General features: G+C 43.0%; 2 long non-coding RNA genes across 2 annotated transcripts; one reads left to right on the top strand and one right to left on the bottom strand.

Moving 5' to 3' along the window:
- Positions 1 to 233: 233 nt before the first annotated feature.
- On the bottom strand, positions 234 to 6416 carry LOC309362182. The gene is made up of 3 exons (XR_014164848.1): positions 5384 to 6416; positions 4134 to 4245; positions 234 to 537 (listed from the first exon to the last, which is right to left on the bottom strand). It is a non-coding gene; the product is annotated as an uncharacterized lncRNA (long non-coding RNA).
- LOC309362184 lies at positions 5623 to 10716 on the top strand. The gene is made up of 3 exons (XR_014164850.1): positions 5623 to 5723; positions 7605 to 7804; positions 8742 to 10716. It is a non-coding gene; the product is annotated as an uncharacterized lncRNA (long non-coding RNA).
- Positions 10717 to 17360: the final 6644 nt, after the last annotated feature.

Here is a 17360-nt window from a genome sequence, read left to right as displayed (position 1 = left end):
GCATATAGTATGTAAATTGTGTACACTTTAATTTTTAAACATCATTGAGATGGTTGAAGCACTTAGAAGATGTGGGTTGTAAATAAAATTTAAAGCAGTATCATACCACTTTAAACAATCATGACTCCCTGCAAAGAATGCTGGGAACTGGAGTTTGTTAGTAGTGTTAAGAGTTGTTAGGAAACCCCTAATCCACTCACAGAGTTACAGTTCTGAGGGGTTTAACATATAATCCCTCTTCTGAAGGAACTTGGGGACTTGTAACTCTATGAGGGGAATGGGGTCTCCTAACAATTCTCAGTTCCCCTATAGTTCCCAGGATGCTGGAGGGGGCTGGGTAATTATGACCATATAACGTTGCTTTAAATGAGTAGTGCAGATGGGGCCAAGGAGTCAAATCTCTCGCTGCTGCAGAGGGAGAGATGAGACAGTGTGGCCTTCTCCATCAGCTTGGCTAGAATCCTCTCCTCTCCAAGAACCTTTGTCATCAGTATCCATTCCACCTGGCTGCCAGAGAAACAGAGACAGAGGCTGGATCTAGACACAGCAAAGAAGCATTTCAGGAAAATGTGTTGTAAACTTTGTATGGTGTTGGTAAAAATTCCACAGTGCCATCTGGTATCACAATGTTATAATGCATATACATTATATGCATTTTTTTCTTTACCCATCTAGCTGAGTCCAGAGAGAGAGAGAGAGAGAGAGAGATGGAAATTAGACAGTGAGCACCCCCCCCCCCCATTGAATGGACCAATATCTCATTTAACCACATGCAGGTCCAACTACAAAAAATCAGTTATCCCAACATAGAGAATGATGCCCAAACCTTGCTATGCACACCACAGATTCAAATATTGGAGCAGCTGGAATATGTCTATTTCCTCACTGCATTACTTGTTTGTGCTGGCTGGTGGCATCCCTTTTCAGGCAGAGACCATGTTGAAACATAGAAGACAAATCAAAGAGCAGGAGACATCAGAGAAATCAGTTTTTCCTTTGTCTCTCTTTTGGTGGTTGTCTGCAGCCATTCCAGAAATGAACAATGGGGGGTAGGGAAGGGGGGAGATCAGGCAAATTACAGATTATAAATGTTCCCGTTGGAATTAGTGAAAATTTTGGACTCGTTATGCAAATACTTGTCTAATGAACAATTTCCAGGGGATGCATTGTGTATGGTATGAAGGGAAAGCATTTCTCAGAATCACCTTTTGCAGTGGTCATTCCGCCTGTTCATTGTGTAGCATCATTTGGGACGAAAATGATGGAACTGGTACCCAAATTTTCTGGTTTCCCTTTTCCTCCCCCCCCCCCCCTTGTATCATTTCCAATATATTAAAGGCTATTATTTTAAACTGTAACTGCATGAAGTACTTGGGCAGGAAGGTTTATATAAATGCAGGAAGTAAGCAGAATTTGATTAAATAGATAATGCTGAGCCCTAACACACACATGTAAGTTCCCTATGTAGCAGCCATGGTACAATTACCATTTATGCCTCAACCAATGCTGTACCAATTGTGGAAATTGCATGCCTAATTATGATCTGCTGGCATTTCCCTGCAAGATTTTGTCCCTGTTATGAGAACTCAAGTTAGGAGAGAAAAGGAGAATTTGCCCATGGGGGCCTGAAGGTGGCAGGTGGTAGCTTTTCGTACAAAGGAAGACTGATCATACTCATTGATTTTGTGAGTTACACACTCTGATATTTAATAGCAGAAGAGATGCCCCATGAGCAAGCCTGAAGGGCTGTGCACATTTCTTCCTCCGTGCCTTTCTCGTGTGCATGCTGAGGCTAGAAATGCTGCCAAAAAGCCAATATCCAATTTGTCAAGAGTGTCCTTAGTCTCAAAAGAGACTCTGTAAAACAATAGCTCTCTAGTCAGCCATCTCTTGAGCATCATTAGCGCTATTTCTAAATCTGTTTCCTTCGACTGCTAAATGTTGTTGGGCAATGTCAAGTGGAAAGTTAACAGTTGGTAGAGTTTTGCTTAGCTAATAGCTAGTGATGTGCCTTTAATGGTATTTGATGGTCTTGGGCCCAGAAAACTGGCTCAGGGTGGGGGCTCAGGAGAAACTGTACGAGCAGTACTGAGTTTTGCAGCTGGTCACAAAGTACTAGGGCTGTGTGCATGAATGCCTCCCCCCTACCTCTGCAGTCTATTAAAAAAAAAAAGTACAGTCATACATTGGGTTGAAGTTGCTTCAGGTTGAACACTTTCGGGTTGCACTCTACAGTGACCCGGAAGTAACGGAACGTGTTACTTCCGGGTTTCGCCACTCGTGCATGCGCACAAGTGCTAAATCGTGCTTTAAATTAAAATGCTTCGCTTGTCCCACATGCTTGTTCCCTGGGGGAGGGAGACTGTGGATCTGGGGTCTTGTGCTGGATATAAACATAGCAAAGAAGGCTTATAGAACAGTTTACTTGTTATAGCGTAGTGGAGACAGATCTCTTTACATATCCAAAGGTCCTTTGTCCCCTCCCCTCCTGCAGACATTCACAATGTCAACTTTTTAAACTTTAGTGTACAGATTCAAAGGAAGAAATGCAGAATTGCTGTGAATCTGAAGTCAGATCCCAACCTGTGAAAAGGAAGAAGGCATTATGTAGTAGAGGTGTTTCGCCTAAAAAGAATAGTGTTTCCTTCCTCTGTGCTCTGAATCATGCAGGGAGTGTCTGTTCCATGCACTATTTATTTCTGAGCATTGTAACCGTCTGTTTAAAATCGGATGCTAAATCTTGCATGAGTATTGATCATAACTGAATATCATCCATTATGAATACAGCATTTTGTTCTGAAGAATGGCTTATTAAAATGATAGAGGTTGAGCAGTGAAGTGGGGAGGGAAGAAGCAGTGGCTATTTAATTAGCTGCTGTAATTTTTCACGGTCATTGTAAAGAGGGGTGAAATGGCCACATTTTCTTCTCAGCTCTGTAATATCTCTTTATGTATTGGAACATTATATCAGATTCTCTGTTTACCAGGCCTGCACTGAGGATAAAAGAATCACACACACACCCCAATTTTAAAAAGTCATTATTTTGCATTTTATAGCAGCAGCTTGAGAAAGCAAAGTTGTTCCTTCTGGAAGAGAAAGTTGCTCAATTATTGATAGTTGCCATCTAATTTGTTTAGTTTTATAAACCGTAGCAGCCAACATCCTTGTTAGCTAATGCCACTTTAAACAGACCCGAGCCTTGTGATGTACACTATGTTAGCTTTCCTGAAATATAAATAACAAATATATCTTTAACAGAATAGCTTGCAGAACCAGCTGCCACTGCTTCAGACACCATCATGCATCCCAGATAAAGGAGGCTTTGGCAGCAGTGGCAGAATGGGGTGGGTGGAGTAGCACCTTCCCATTTCCTGTTGGGTAGTGACATGTGACCAAAGGTGGAGACGGTCAGTTCCAGATTCACTCTTAAAATGTGGGATCAAAGACAACTATGCCATTGTCAAAGGCAAACACAGAAATACCATTACTCAAATTTTAGGCTTGACAATTGCCCCCTTGATATGTTTTGAGCTACAGACCAGAAGACTGTTGTGTATATCAAAGCCTTTCTTCCATCTCTGCCAAGCCCTCATGTGTCTTGATAGCCTTTGGCGCATGAGGAACCATCCGACTCATAATAACTAATATTACTTTCCCTGACTTCCTTTCATAGGATGGACTGTTATGGACTAATTAATTTTTTAAGATGAGAGATCTTACATGTTAAACACCGAGACCTGCAATCACTCTTTTGTTAGCATTTTATTTCCATTCCTTCTCAGACTGAGATACCATTTTAAATTAAGTGTGGACTGGAGAGAACACTTGATGCCCCTTAACCACACATAACTCATTTTCAAAGTTCCACATCCCTAGACTAGCAGATAGGTCAACAAAACATAAACATTGTAAAATTATTTTATTAGCCCATGAGCATATTCATGTTTCTTATGAAAGGGTGCTACATATGGCAATAGTATCACTTTACCCCTCTTCCTTACACCACTGATATTGATAATCAGGTAAATTAATTACTTCATCAGCAAATCAGAGGTCCAACAATCTTCCCACAAATGTGGCGGCACTGAGCACAATAACTAATTAACACAAAGGTGACAAAGTGACCGCTTACCTTTTAAAGCTGTAATTACCCCTGCTATTGCAAAACAGGCCTCCGTTATGCAGATGGCTGATTAGTAAACGTTCCAAAATGTTGCATCTAATTTTAGCAGCCAAACATCCATCTAAGTAAAAAAAAAACAAAAAACTTTATGTAACAAAGTTTGATTACACTTCTAACAATGTTGAGGGTCTACAAAAGTAATTTTACTGTGAAGGAATAACAACATACAAGAAAACCAGGGTAGTGTGTATGGATATGAATTTTATATTTCCAAGATCATCTCATGAGATTTCAAGGTTTTAGATAGTGCCTACATTGGTAATAATAATAATAATAATAATAATAATAATAATAATAATAATTTATTTATATCCCACCCATCTGGCTAGGTTTCCCCAGCCACTCTCGGAGGCTTCCAACAGAGTATTAAAATACAATAGTCTATTAAACATTAAAAGCTTCCCTAAACAGGGCTGCCTTCAGATGTCTTCTAAAAGTCTGGTAGTTGTTTTTCTCTTTGTCATCTGGTGGGAGGGCGTTCCACAGGGCGGGACCCATTACTGAGAAGGCTCTCTGCCTGGTTCCCTGTAATTTGGCTTCTCACAGCGAGGGAACCACCAGAAGGCCCACGGCGCTGGACCTCAGTGTCCAGGCTGAACGATGGGGATGGAGACGCTCCTTCAGGTATACTGGACCGAGGCCGTTTAGGGCTAAGCTTTACATAAAATCCTCTCTCTGCATATTGTTGTTCATCCGTCATCTTCATTTCCCTTCTCCTTTCTTTGAACAAAACCCAGTACTCTGCTGTGTTCATTCCTCTAGATCATCAATGCTATTTCACAAGGTGGCATCAGCTTCAGCTGTGCAGACAAGGCCCTATTGGTGAAACCAGCCAATATTCTAGAGCAGCTGATTCCAATGTGGCGCCATCCACATACTGTTGGATTACAACTTCCATCAACAATAGACAACATGGCCAATGATCAGGGGATATGGGAGGAATAGTTCACCACTATATGGACTGCTGTTCTGGACACAGAGAATCAAGGCATGTTTGTTGAGACCAGAAGATGAGGAGTAGAGCCAGAGGTCTGGCTAGAATGAATTACTAAACAAAATTGTGATGTTCTGGGCTATCTTTCTTCTAAGAATAATGAAAGCAATGAGACTTTATTGCCAAGCAGTTGTGGAAGCAGGAAGGGGCGAAAAAGCAAAGGAGGAAAGGGCCTTCTTAGGGGAAATGGATTGCCTCGCCATACCCAACTTTGTTCCTTCAATTCAGCCAAGTGCTTCATCCTCTGAGACACCTTGCTTTCCATTTGTAAGTAAATCCATCCATTTGCATGCCAAGACCCTGTGACCCTTCAGTTCCATAAGGATGAATAAACCAGACAAGAGAACAGCATATGGTATTATGGGTTCCAACAGGCCACAAGCAGTGGCTCTTCAGGGTTTCAAATGGGAGTCTCCCCAAGCCCCACCCGTCAATGCCAAGAAGTGAAACTAGGACCTTGTGCATGTCATGCATGTTGTTTTTATTATTCAGCTACAGCTCTCCCCCTAGGTAACTGCAGCTCAGGAGAGACATTGCTTCACATGGTATGGTACCTCCCCCCTTGTTTTCGTCTGAATGCTGGTGGTGGTTGAAATAGGCTTTGTAGTTTGCTAAAAAAATATGCAAACCTGCAATGCCTGCATATTGGGCGTGAAAGTGGGATAGGTAACTCTAGATGTACTCCAGGCGATGATTCTTCTCTTTTAAAAAGACTCCAAAGTTATTGGGGGAATAAAGGTACCAGAGATAGGGGCTTTGCAGGAGTAGCCCAACTCTCTGGAAGTACCTTCCCTAGAGAAAAAATATATTGATGGCATACTCATGTATGTGCTGTTGTTGTAAACCACTTTGCATTTCTTTTTGCAAAGAAAAAGAATAACTAAAGCATATTTTCGTGGCTCTTCTTCTTGGCATTTGACTGCTGAATTCATGCTAAGTTCTATGTTTTAATTGCTGCTGTTTAGCTGTTAATTTATTGACCTTGTTCTATCCTTGTATATCTATGTTGTATTGATGTTTTGTTAGCACATTGGAAAGGTTTTGCCTTAAAAGGGCAGAATGGAAAGGCATTGAATAAATAAATGAATAAGTAAAACCTTCGGCTCTGCCTTTGGGGTGATAATTGTTTTTCAAAACGAGAATTGTTCAAGGATCCTTACTGGATGCTACTGGAGTTCTACTGCTGCATCCCAGATAGAGATTATTTACACACACACACACACACACACACACACACACACACACTTTGTTAAGTTGTGGGTTCTTCAAACAGCTCTTGTTTATTCACAGGCCAGAACTGAACTGAACTGAACTGAAGGGTTCAGTCAGCCTGCTTATATAGAGCTCCAGTACAATGTAACTGTAACAATTTTCTAAAACTATCCAATCACTGAACGTCACTTTTGATCCCTTATTTGCATAGCTATCTACAGTATCCCCCTGCTGGCCCAGGGTGAGAACTTCAGTACATAACACACTTCATGTCATGAGACAAAGGTTCTTGAGAGCAGAAGCAGTAAGGCCTACAAGGCCTACAAAATCATTCAAGCCTAAGCCTTCTAACTGTTAACAGCAAACTGCTAAGTCACTGTGACTTGTGTCTCATCTTGGGTGATGACTCATTCCCCCTATAAAAGTAGCCAGCCTCTCTATGGGCCTCAGTGTCTCTGGGTGTGTCTCAGCCAGTGTGTATGTTGTGTTGTTGCAGAGTGGGTCCAGGACTCTAGCAAATCACTAACTAAGACTGTGCCTCTGTGAAGAGTCAGATAGGTGCACTCTGTGTATGCTCTTTAACTATGCTGTTTCTGAACAACTTTATTTTCTCAAGTAAAAGTTTTATTCTGTTTATGAAGAAAACTCTGTGTTGATTAATTTACTGTTGCGCAACACTTCAGTCCTACTCATTGTGCTGCTATAAAGGCATTCACTGTCTCAACCAGCATCTCTTCCCGCACCCCATTTTCAAATTCCATACTGTAATTACACTGGAAAAAATGTATAGTGGGAGGATCGTTTCTGTGACACACACACACACACACACACACACACACAGTGGTATCTTGGGTTACAAACTCCACTAACCCGGAAGCAGTACTTCGGGTTAAGAACTTTACCTCAGAATGAGAACAGAAATCGCGCGGTGGCAGCGGGAGGCCCCATTAGCCAAAGTGGTATCTCAGGTTAAGAATGGTTTCAGGTTAAGAACGGACCTCTGGAATGAATTTTCGTAACCAGAGGTACCACTGTATATGTATATGTATATGTATAGTGTGTGTGTATATCTATATATGTATATATATGTATATGTATATATACACTCACACACATATACATATATACATATTTCTGTCTTGTCGTGGTATGCATGCTGTCTTTCAAGTGCCATTGCCAGCCTGTAATTATGAATGCAATTTGTTGTTAAGCAGAAGTTCTGCAATAATCTTGGCAAAGAAGACAGGGAACAAAACTTATCCCCTGGATCATGGCTTATCCCTCAGCCCACAAAACAAGACTTTTTGAGCTCCATGTCAAAAATATGTTCATCTTTCTTGAGACCGAACACAGTTCCTGTGATAGGGAATGTCGAGTTACACGGTTGATGCTAATACAAAGTGCTGGAATTCAGGTAGGTGCCTGGGGATCAGTCTTATGAAATGTCCATACGAAAACAGCTGCAGCAGTGTGATGACTGAAAGACAGATTTGGTAAATGGTTTAAAAGGCAGACCTTTGGGGGGACTTATCAAGAGATGGTAATGGGCTAAAGGACTTCAGGAAAAATTAGACAGAATCAGTATTCCCTTAAGGGAGATGGCTGAAAATTAATCCTGCCATCAACATTTGAGATCACTGAATTTTCCATATGAAGATTTTGAATTATGAGTGCTTAAAAATACCTGAGAATTACTTTTATTTTTTTCTGGGAAGAAACAAACAAACAAACAAACAAATAGAGGTGGGGAGCTGGTTTCCTATGGGCCAAATCTGGCCCACACAACTAGTTTGCCAGCCTGTCTTTAGCAGCAGTCCAAAAGGACTTTCTGAAGGCAGTAGTAGACAGTGGGGTGGGGTGGCAGTGCTCACCTGGCCTCTGGACATCTGGGTCTTTGCTGCTATCGGACAGGGGAAGGGCAAGAGCGCAGGAAGTTTAGCATAGTACAAATGCACAAGTGAGGGCAATCTGGCATCCCTGCTGGTATACTTGCATCACACTGACCTCCCTGACACGTCACTCCTTTCCTAATAAGTAGCAGTGACTCAGCTGCCAATATGTAGTGGTGACTCAAGCGAGTGCTGCAACTTCACCATTGTCTGCATTCCTCTTCCTTCTCAGTCAGAAAGACCAGGGTCTAGTGAAGCCTGCAACATGGGGAACTACTGTCCCAAGCCACTAGTCCCCAAAGGTTTCACTTGTCTTTCACATTCAGAAAAGTAAGGGTGATAGGAAAACTGGCTATGCTGAGATCCAGTGCCTCTAAACACCTACCAATATCTCCTCCCCTACAACTACTAAGGGAAAGAATATAGTATATGCAATGTATTTCTTTTGCAAAATGTCTCCAGCTGATACACAGCCTCCCAACTTCAATCACCATTGCTTTGAATTACTCGATAATGTTGAAAAGTAAATGAGGAAATTGCTTTGAAAACTGTTCCTAGATATTTGCACATCACAACTATCAAAATGTAGTCGCTCCCTAATAGGTATGTATCTCCCCACTCCCAAATGCTGATATTTGTTTCGTCTTGATATAAATATAAATTTCAGTAATTTAGTGAACTCTCTATTAGGTGTGCTTATTTGGAAGGTAACAATTATGACTACTTCAGTTTCCTAGCAACATACACAATGTGTGCGGATTCTGGTGGTTGGTGGTGGGGTTGGTGTCCAGAGGAAGAACATTTAAACAGTAACGATGTCAAAGTATTCCAGTGGAAAAAGAAGCAGAAATTGCTGAAGTTGGTATGCTCGTCTTTAGTCAGGAATGAAAATCAGTCAAGCAAATGCAAGCAGTATTTATTGATATCTTTGCTGTTTTTAAGTCCAGAAACAATATGCAGTTGGTGACTCTAACATTGTTTTGATGTTTCCTTTACACTGAAATGAATGTCGGTTATGAAAATTGTTACATAATGTACCTTAAATAGCAGACAGGAAAAACAACAACAACTTAATATTTGGCAGAAACTGAACTACAGCAAAATGGAAACAGTGTTGATTGTGACAAATACAGGTTGGAATGGAAATCACTACCATCTTAGATCCCTAGCTCCCAAAGAATTGTCTTTATACAGCCAGTGCCAAAGTATGTGAATAGGAAGGAAAGCAGAAATATGACGAGGTTGTCAAGCTTTACCCAGAATTTTCACTGTGCAGAAAATTGGATCAATACAATGAAACAAAACTAATGAGATAACCCTAAAGATGCCTGACTCACCTTGATGTAGCCTTTATGTCAGCGCACACACGCACAGACACATACATACACAATGGATCCTCTAGTTACGTACTGCTCTGGATGTGTAACTTTCAGGTTACGAACGCGGCAAACTTGGAAGTGTATACTTCTGGGTTTCGCCGCATGCGCAGAAGCGCTCAATCGCAGAAGAGACGCCTCTGCCTACGGACTTTTCTGGTTGCAGATGGACCCCCGGAATGAATTTAATTCGTTTCTGGAGGGTCCACTATGTATATGTGTGTGTGTATTGCTGCAATATATCAAACCCCTCAGAAATAATATGTATGCATCTGTAAAGCAATTGCACAGTTCTTTTAAATTTTGGATTCACAGATATTTCATTACTCTGCCTTGCTCAATTACGATTTAATATTTACCTTTGTGTTTATGAATTATATATATCACAAGGTCAGGATCTTTGGAAAGAGAACCAAAAAATACATCAGATTTTTCAAGCTACACTAAGTGTTGCATGTTTTATAGAAACCTTTCTCTTCCCTTTTATATCAAGAGATGCAGGTACAACGGTAGATAGGCTTCCCAGAAGGTTTCATTATGGAGACATTATCAAGGAAGCACAACATGAAATACAACCTTTTCCTGAAGTGTGAGCTTAGACATTTTTTCTCACGAATTTATAGAGAAGTATGCAATCTGCTTATTACCTAGAGCAATGATGGAAAATTTTTGTGAAGCTTTTAACTAAATAATTTTGAAGCTTTAATTAGATCCATACACATGGACATGTTTGGGGTAATGCGAGTTCATCAATTAAGGAGACATTCACCATGCCTCATGGGGAATATGCCCATCTTCTGACCATATAGAAGCAGGGCTAGCCAACCCATGAGACAAGGTGAGGCGACCGCCTCAGGCAGCAGGATCCCAAGGAGAAGCAGATCCTGATGTTGATCTTTATTCCTCTCTTGTTCCTTATGTAGATCTTCACTTGCCCCTTCTTCCCTGGGTGTGTTTGTGTGCACCATTTTGTGCTTTACCTCAAGAGCCAAAATGCCTTAGGCAGGCCCATTGTAGAGGGAGTTGTGCACATTAACCATGATATGTATGTGTTTTTCCTCTGACGGGCTAATTCCACCACCCAAATGTCCCCCTGGACTCAGGCACGGGCACAATTCCCTCTCAGGGGTTGACCAAACCATCGAGTCCCTGGATTCCTTTAATGGAATAGCCTTCACATAGGGGTGGCGAGACCATTCTCCCATCCCTATCACCTGAGCCAGAGCCTATCCGCCACACGAGCACCCGCACTCGCTGCCAACCACTCACACCTGTAACCAATCCTTTAACCCTGCTGACACAGCGGTCAGCCACAAATCATTCCTAATCACAGACAGATGAACCCCATCAAGCCTGCAACCGACCACACCTGAACAGAACTGAAAGCATGTGAGGTGCTTGGCTGAGAAGTTCCTCTCTCCATAATCTGCGCTGCTGGAAGCCCTGAACTCCCAGAACCCGGGGGTGCCGACTGCGAACGTGGCAGTCCCGACCAAAAGGCCTGCTGAACCGTGACACCCATACTCCTGGGATGACCCCTGGAACTAGCTGGGACTGGAATCCTGGAAAACTGTAATTGGGAAAACAAAGCCCCAGAGGAATCAAAAGCCTCGCTCCCTTCACTTGCATTGGAGGGACCATGGGCTTCATAAACAGTAGAAGAAGAGGATGGGCCAGGCTGGGGATCAGGCTGCCTCCCAAACTGCTGAGCCAATGACTCAAGCTCTGAATTCAGCCTTGTCAAGGCTGCAGGGCTGCAGGGTCAATATTGGCCACAATAGAACCCAGACGATCCAGCGTTTGCTGAGGAACTGCTGGGGCTTGCACTGAACACAGAGACTGAGATGGGTCCTAAAGGACTAGGGTTCCTTTTAACAGGCATCTCAATAAGCTCTCCCACACTACGAAATAAATAAATTAACTTTTAACTGTTAAAATGGCACTCTCCCCAAAACAAGATGGCGCTCCCACCAAAATAAGCCAGGGAAAATGGCCACCTGCCCCAGTAGTTTCCCCCGACCAGCCTTAAAATTGGGAAGCGGGGTTATAGAATTCACCAGGCTTACAGAGAGGGAACTCTCAAAAGCAGAAACAGCAAACAAAACAATCATTATAACTCAAAATATTTTCGCCCCCACTAAACTTAATTCAAGGCTCTTTAAATATAACCGCTCAAAATTGCTGCTCCCAGAACTCAAGAAAACACAGGAAACTCCACAGCCAAAAGCGTCAAAGGCAAAAACCCCGTGGGCGAAATCTCCACAAATAATAAGAGGGGCCACTGAGCAGAGGTTTTTTCTGGGCCGCAGTGATGCCACAGTCCGGGAGCCCCCAGATCAACCAGCTCATAAGCTAAGGCCCTTCGAGGGAATAGCAAACGCTACACAAAGCCACAAATATAAAATCGGAATCCGCGGCAAGCCCCGCAAAAGGGAGCACTCAGGAACCCGAAGGAAATTAACGAAAGCTCCAAAACGGAGCGCTAAGGGGCCGTAGCCCCATGGGGCAAAAGCCCCTCTTAGTAAGGGAAGGGCAAGGACGGGGAAGATTAACTTAAAATTAAAACGAGGGGAAAGGAAGAGGGTGAAAGGAATTAAAAGAAGGGATAACAGAAAGATATCACTAGGATGATCCATCAAAGGTAAATTGCTCTCTCTCTTGCAGAGGACACGCTGTTGGTGTTCTGAATGCATGTGCTGAAAGAGGAAGCTCTGGGTCACGTGCATGGGTATAACTAGGTCCCTCGAACCATTTGGACTGCATCTCATTGGCCAGATTGCACCCAGCTTTGAGGGACCTACCAATTGGGTGCTATGGCTGACCAATCGTACCCACCCACTACACAGAGTGTCAGTTTTCCAGGTCTCACCGTCCTAATCTTTAAGGGAGGACCCGATTTATTAGAATGTTGTTTGTTTCATCACAAAGTTTGGCTCAGTTCATTCAGCACAATCCCAAGCTCATCTGGGTCTCCATATAACTTCTGCGATCTGATTTTTCTTTCTTCTTCTTTTTAAAGAAACTTGATCCAATTACTTTTTCAAGGATCTGATGAAGAGTCTGCAGGTGTCACTGGTGTACATTCTCATTAAACAGAAATGGGAAGCCAGAGTATCTTTTTCACACACCTGTTTAGACATATCAAGTCACTGATCTTTCAAAATGTATTTGGTGGAGTTTTTGTTTTGCTATGTTATTTGGGGTAGAGTTGGTGGGAGTTGATATTTCCTGTGCTGTGGAATGTTTGGTGCTTTTTATTGGTGGGAATCAGATCTAGGTTTTAGTCTTGGGATCAAGGGCAGAACTGGACTGATGGCAAAACTTGGCATTGCCCATCTTGAAAAGGAGAATTCAGTTCCCTCATCAAATTCATATTAAGTAATGAAACCAGATATTATTATTATTATTATTATTAAAGCAAAGAAACAAATAAGCTGTTCTTAGGGATTTTTAAAACATGATTAAGGGGAAATGATAAAGATATACAAAACTGCCCGTGTATGGTGTATAGCAGGCATGTCCAACACCCAAGAGGCTAAGCAACAGAAATGTATTCAGTGCAAATTATCCTTTCTTTACAATCAGTCCAGAAGAACCACATCACTTATCTAAAATAGCAGAAGCAGCAATGGATCTAAGCTTCAGGGCCCCTAATTGAAAATTGTAGAGAGAGCAGATAGAATTACCACATTTTACCACCTGGAACAATTATATGCAGATGCATGACTTTTACATATTTTATCTATATTGAAGTACAGTTCTGGTTGCCTCACCACAAAATGGAAACTAGAGATGGGGAAACCAAAATGATCAATGGGTTTCTTTGGAGGGTGGGGGACTAAGCGTGGTGTGGAAGAAGTGGGCAGATAAAAGTTTTCTTCCTCTTTCATAATACTAAAAGCCAGGGTAATCCAATGAGGCCAAAAGGTGGGACATTCAGGGCAGACAGAAAGTTCTCCACACAGTGCAAACTATGGAATCACAAGACATCAGGATGGCCACAAACTCAGATTGTTTAAAAGGTGATTAGACAAATTCATGGAGGTTAAGACTATCAGTGACTACTAGCAATGATTGTTATGTTCTATGGGACGTGGGTGGCGCTGTGGTCTAAACCACTGAGCCTCTTGGGCTTGCTGATTGGAAGGTTCAAATCCCAGCAATGGGGTGAGCTCCTGTTGCTCTGTCCCAGCTCTTGCCAACCTTGCAGTTCGAAAGCATGCCAGTACAAGTAGATAAATACTGTAGGTACCGCTGCGGCGGGAAGGTAAACAGCATTTCCGTGCGCTCTGGTTTCCATCACAGTGTTCAGTTGCACCAGAAGTGGTTTAGTCATTTGGCCACATGACTTGGAAACCTGTCTGTGGACAAACGCTGAAAGCTAGATGAGCGCTGCAACCCCATAGTCACCTTTGACTGGACTTAACTGTCCAGGGGTCCTTTACCTTTTACCTCCACCATTGAGGCAGTATGCCCTTGACTATTAGTCACTGGGAATCAGAGTGCTGTTGCACTCAGGTCCTATTTGTGGGGCTTCCCAAAGGCATCTGGCTGGCTGATGTGCGAACAGAATGGTGGCTGGATGGCCCTTTAACCAGATGCAACACAGCTCTTCTTTTGTTCTTAAAGAAATTGGAAAGGCTTCAGGATTCCTCCCTGCCCCCCACCGACTCAAAAGCCAGACCAGGTAAGAAGTATTTGCACAGCCTTAGTTTCTCATAATTTAAATGTATAATTCATTTTAGATCAGGTATATTTTTTTGTGCCATGACAAATTTGGAAATACTAGAGATGACGTCTTTATCCTTTGTAGGATCATGAACAATCAATAGCAATTGATTGGCATGCCCTGTTGTGTCGAGACTAAGCTGTGTTTCTTTATCTCAGTGTAGATTGTATCTCGGTTGTGTATTCATTATTGGAATTACAGGTCAAATTGTAGCATTCTTTTTTTTTTTTAGTGCAGAGATTTACTGTTTGTAAAGGGACACTTTCAAGGTTACTTATTCACACATCTCTATTCTATTATAATTTATTATAAAGTCATCTCCACACCCCCACACCCCGGTGCTGCTTTCTTGAACCATCCTGTTGAATCTGATGGGATTGCAATGTGCAGGTACAAATACAAAATTCACTTAGAATTCTTCATACATCTGGTAAATTAAACTTTTTAAAAAGAGATCTTATTGAAGTTATAACAATTTAACAATTTAACCCAAACAGAAAAAAATAAACAATTATGCTTAGCAGTTTAGATAGTACCTAACCACACTTAAGGGGAAAGGTCCTGTTAAGGACAGTGGGACTTACACCCAAGTAAAAACATATAGGACTGTGCTGTTAAGAGTTTTATCTGTTTGACATGGATGGATTAGATGGAGAGGGCAGTGGTTTTGCGTGGCGAGTCCCGCCTCCCCCCTTGGAAAATAAAGACACAAGACACAGCATTTAAGGTTAATGGGCGAAAAAGGTCACAACTTTATTGATTGCAGGAATTGAGCGGTATTGGCTTAGGCATTGGTCCTATCGACTAACCGGCTTCAGCCTGATTGCTTAAAGACCGGCAAGGGTTAACCGCCAGTAGGGGGAGTCCTGCTGATGTACATCAACTAGGAGCTCCCGTGGGGTCACTGCTCGGGGGCGTGCCTTAGGCCCACACCTCCATAGGCTTCGGACAGGGCAATGCCCCCCGGAATCCTTTTCCGGACTACCCTTCAATTTGGGGGAAGGTGATGGCACTTCCTCCCCCCCCCCATCTGCATAACAATACCCTTACCGATGCCTAACCGCCAATGCTGAAGAAGTTGTGATGATTTGTTATGAGGTAGGTGAAAAAACCAAATGGCTGGTGCCAATTTGCCAAGTGGAAAAATTCCTACCAGGCCCCTTGACGGCGACCAACCAAAGTCCATAGCAATGTCAGAGAGCCAAACCTAAGGGCGGGCGGGGTGGGAAACCAGAGCAGCTGGCGCGAAGAAGAGAGGGAAAGCCTCAGCCGCGCCGGCCCTAAATAGCCCAGGCCACGCCTCCCTGGCCAGTTGATTGGCTGGCCAAGGAGATGAAACGCCTGAGGATTCCCTCAGTCTCGCGGGGGCTGTGAGTCAGCCCCCGCGCACGTGGAGAGGGTGTGGGGCTCGCAACCCCACCTCCTCTCCTGCTCGGAAGTGGCTTTCTCCCAGTAGTAGTGCACTCATTAGCATGGGTATGAACAAGGGCAAGGCATCAGTGGTAAAGCTGAATGTGATCTAGTGTCTAGAGCCCCACAGGTGCACACACACACACACACACACACACACTTGCAAGCCTGCCACTGCAGCCTGGAGCTTCCCCGCCTCTTTCTGTCCCCATCCTGATGATTTTTGCACAGCCAGGAGGACACATCACAAGCCATCATTGATCCTTGGACTTTCCAACTACCCCATAAAGTAGGTCAGTTTTGCTCTTCTGGTATTACAGTTGTGAAGCTAATACATAGAGGATGGAGCTGGATAAAGGCCCCCTTTAACTTCAAGGTAGGGCAGAAGCAGGAATTTAAGAGAGAAATTGCAGTACAGAGACCAGGTCATAACACCACACTAATATTTTATTGATTTATTGATTAATTTGTTCATTTGATTTTTAAAAACAAAACAAAACAAAAACCTACATTTACTTATTTTGCTTTGTGAGTGAGGATGGAATATATGGAAATGATATGCACTAGAGCACAGTATTTGGTTTGACACTTCAGCTGGCCTGGGATCTTGGGGCTTTGAGTGAAACTTGCCATTCAGGCCTGTGTGGACCTGGGAATAAAGGTAAAGGTAAAGGCACCCCTGCCTGTACGGGCCAGTCTTGACAGACTCTGGGGTTGTGCGCCCATCTAACTTAAGAGGCCAGGGGCCAGCGCTGTCCGGAGACACTTCCGGGTCACGTGGCCAGCGTGACATCGCTGCTCTGGCGAGCCAGAGCCGCACACGGAAACGCCGTTTACCTTCCCGCTGGTAAGCGGTCCCTATTTATCTACTTGCACCCGGAGGTGCTTTCGAACTGCTAGGTTGGCAGGCGCTGGGTCCGAGCAGCGGGAGCGCACCCCGCCGCAGGGATTCGAACCGCCGACCTTTTGATCGGCAAGTCCTAGGCGCTGAGGCTTTAACCCACAGCGCCACCTGCACCACCTGGGAATAGATCACATCAAACAGCATAGGCTTATATCAGAATGAATTGACTTTGGATCAGGACGCTATTATGACTGCTGCTTTTGTTGTTATTTAACACTTACAAAGCACCTGCATTTTTTAAAAGGATTGTACATAGACTAAACTATAATAGAGTCCATGCTCAAATACTCACAATCTAATGTGATACAAAACAAAACTGGGAAGTGCAAAGTAAAGCAAGCTTTGGGGCCTCTGCTCCCATGTGTTCTTCAAAAAACTAGTGGATGATGAAAGTTGGGGGGCCATTTCATTTAATGTTTTCTAGAATTTTCTATCTGCCAATGGTTGCTTTCTCCCCACCTGTTTCAACTTATATTTGCAGAAATCTGTCACACACAGCAACAGGCACAAATAATTCCATTGCAAATGAGCAGGGTGGGCTTTTTCGTGGTTTTTTTCCTTTCCTTTTTGCAAAGTTCTAGCAAAAGAGATAAAAAGTAGGTAACTTTCCTCCAAGTGTGTTATTTCTGTGATGCTTTGAAGTGTTTGATCTGTGCTATTTT

Source organism: Podarcis melisellensis (genome assembly GCF_964234715.1).
Source record: "Podarcis melisellensis genome assembly, chromosome: Z".
In the NCBI taxonomy this organism is placed as follows: Eukaryota; Metazoa; Chordata; class Lepidosauria; order Squamata; family Lacertidae; genus Podarcis; species Podarcis melisellensis.
Note: the sequence above shows the minus strand (reverse complement) of the source record. Positions and strands in the feature narration are given on the sequence as shown.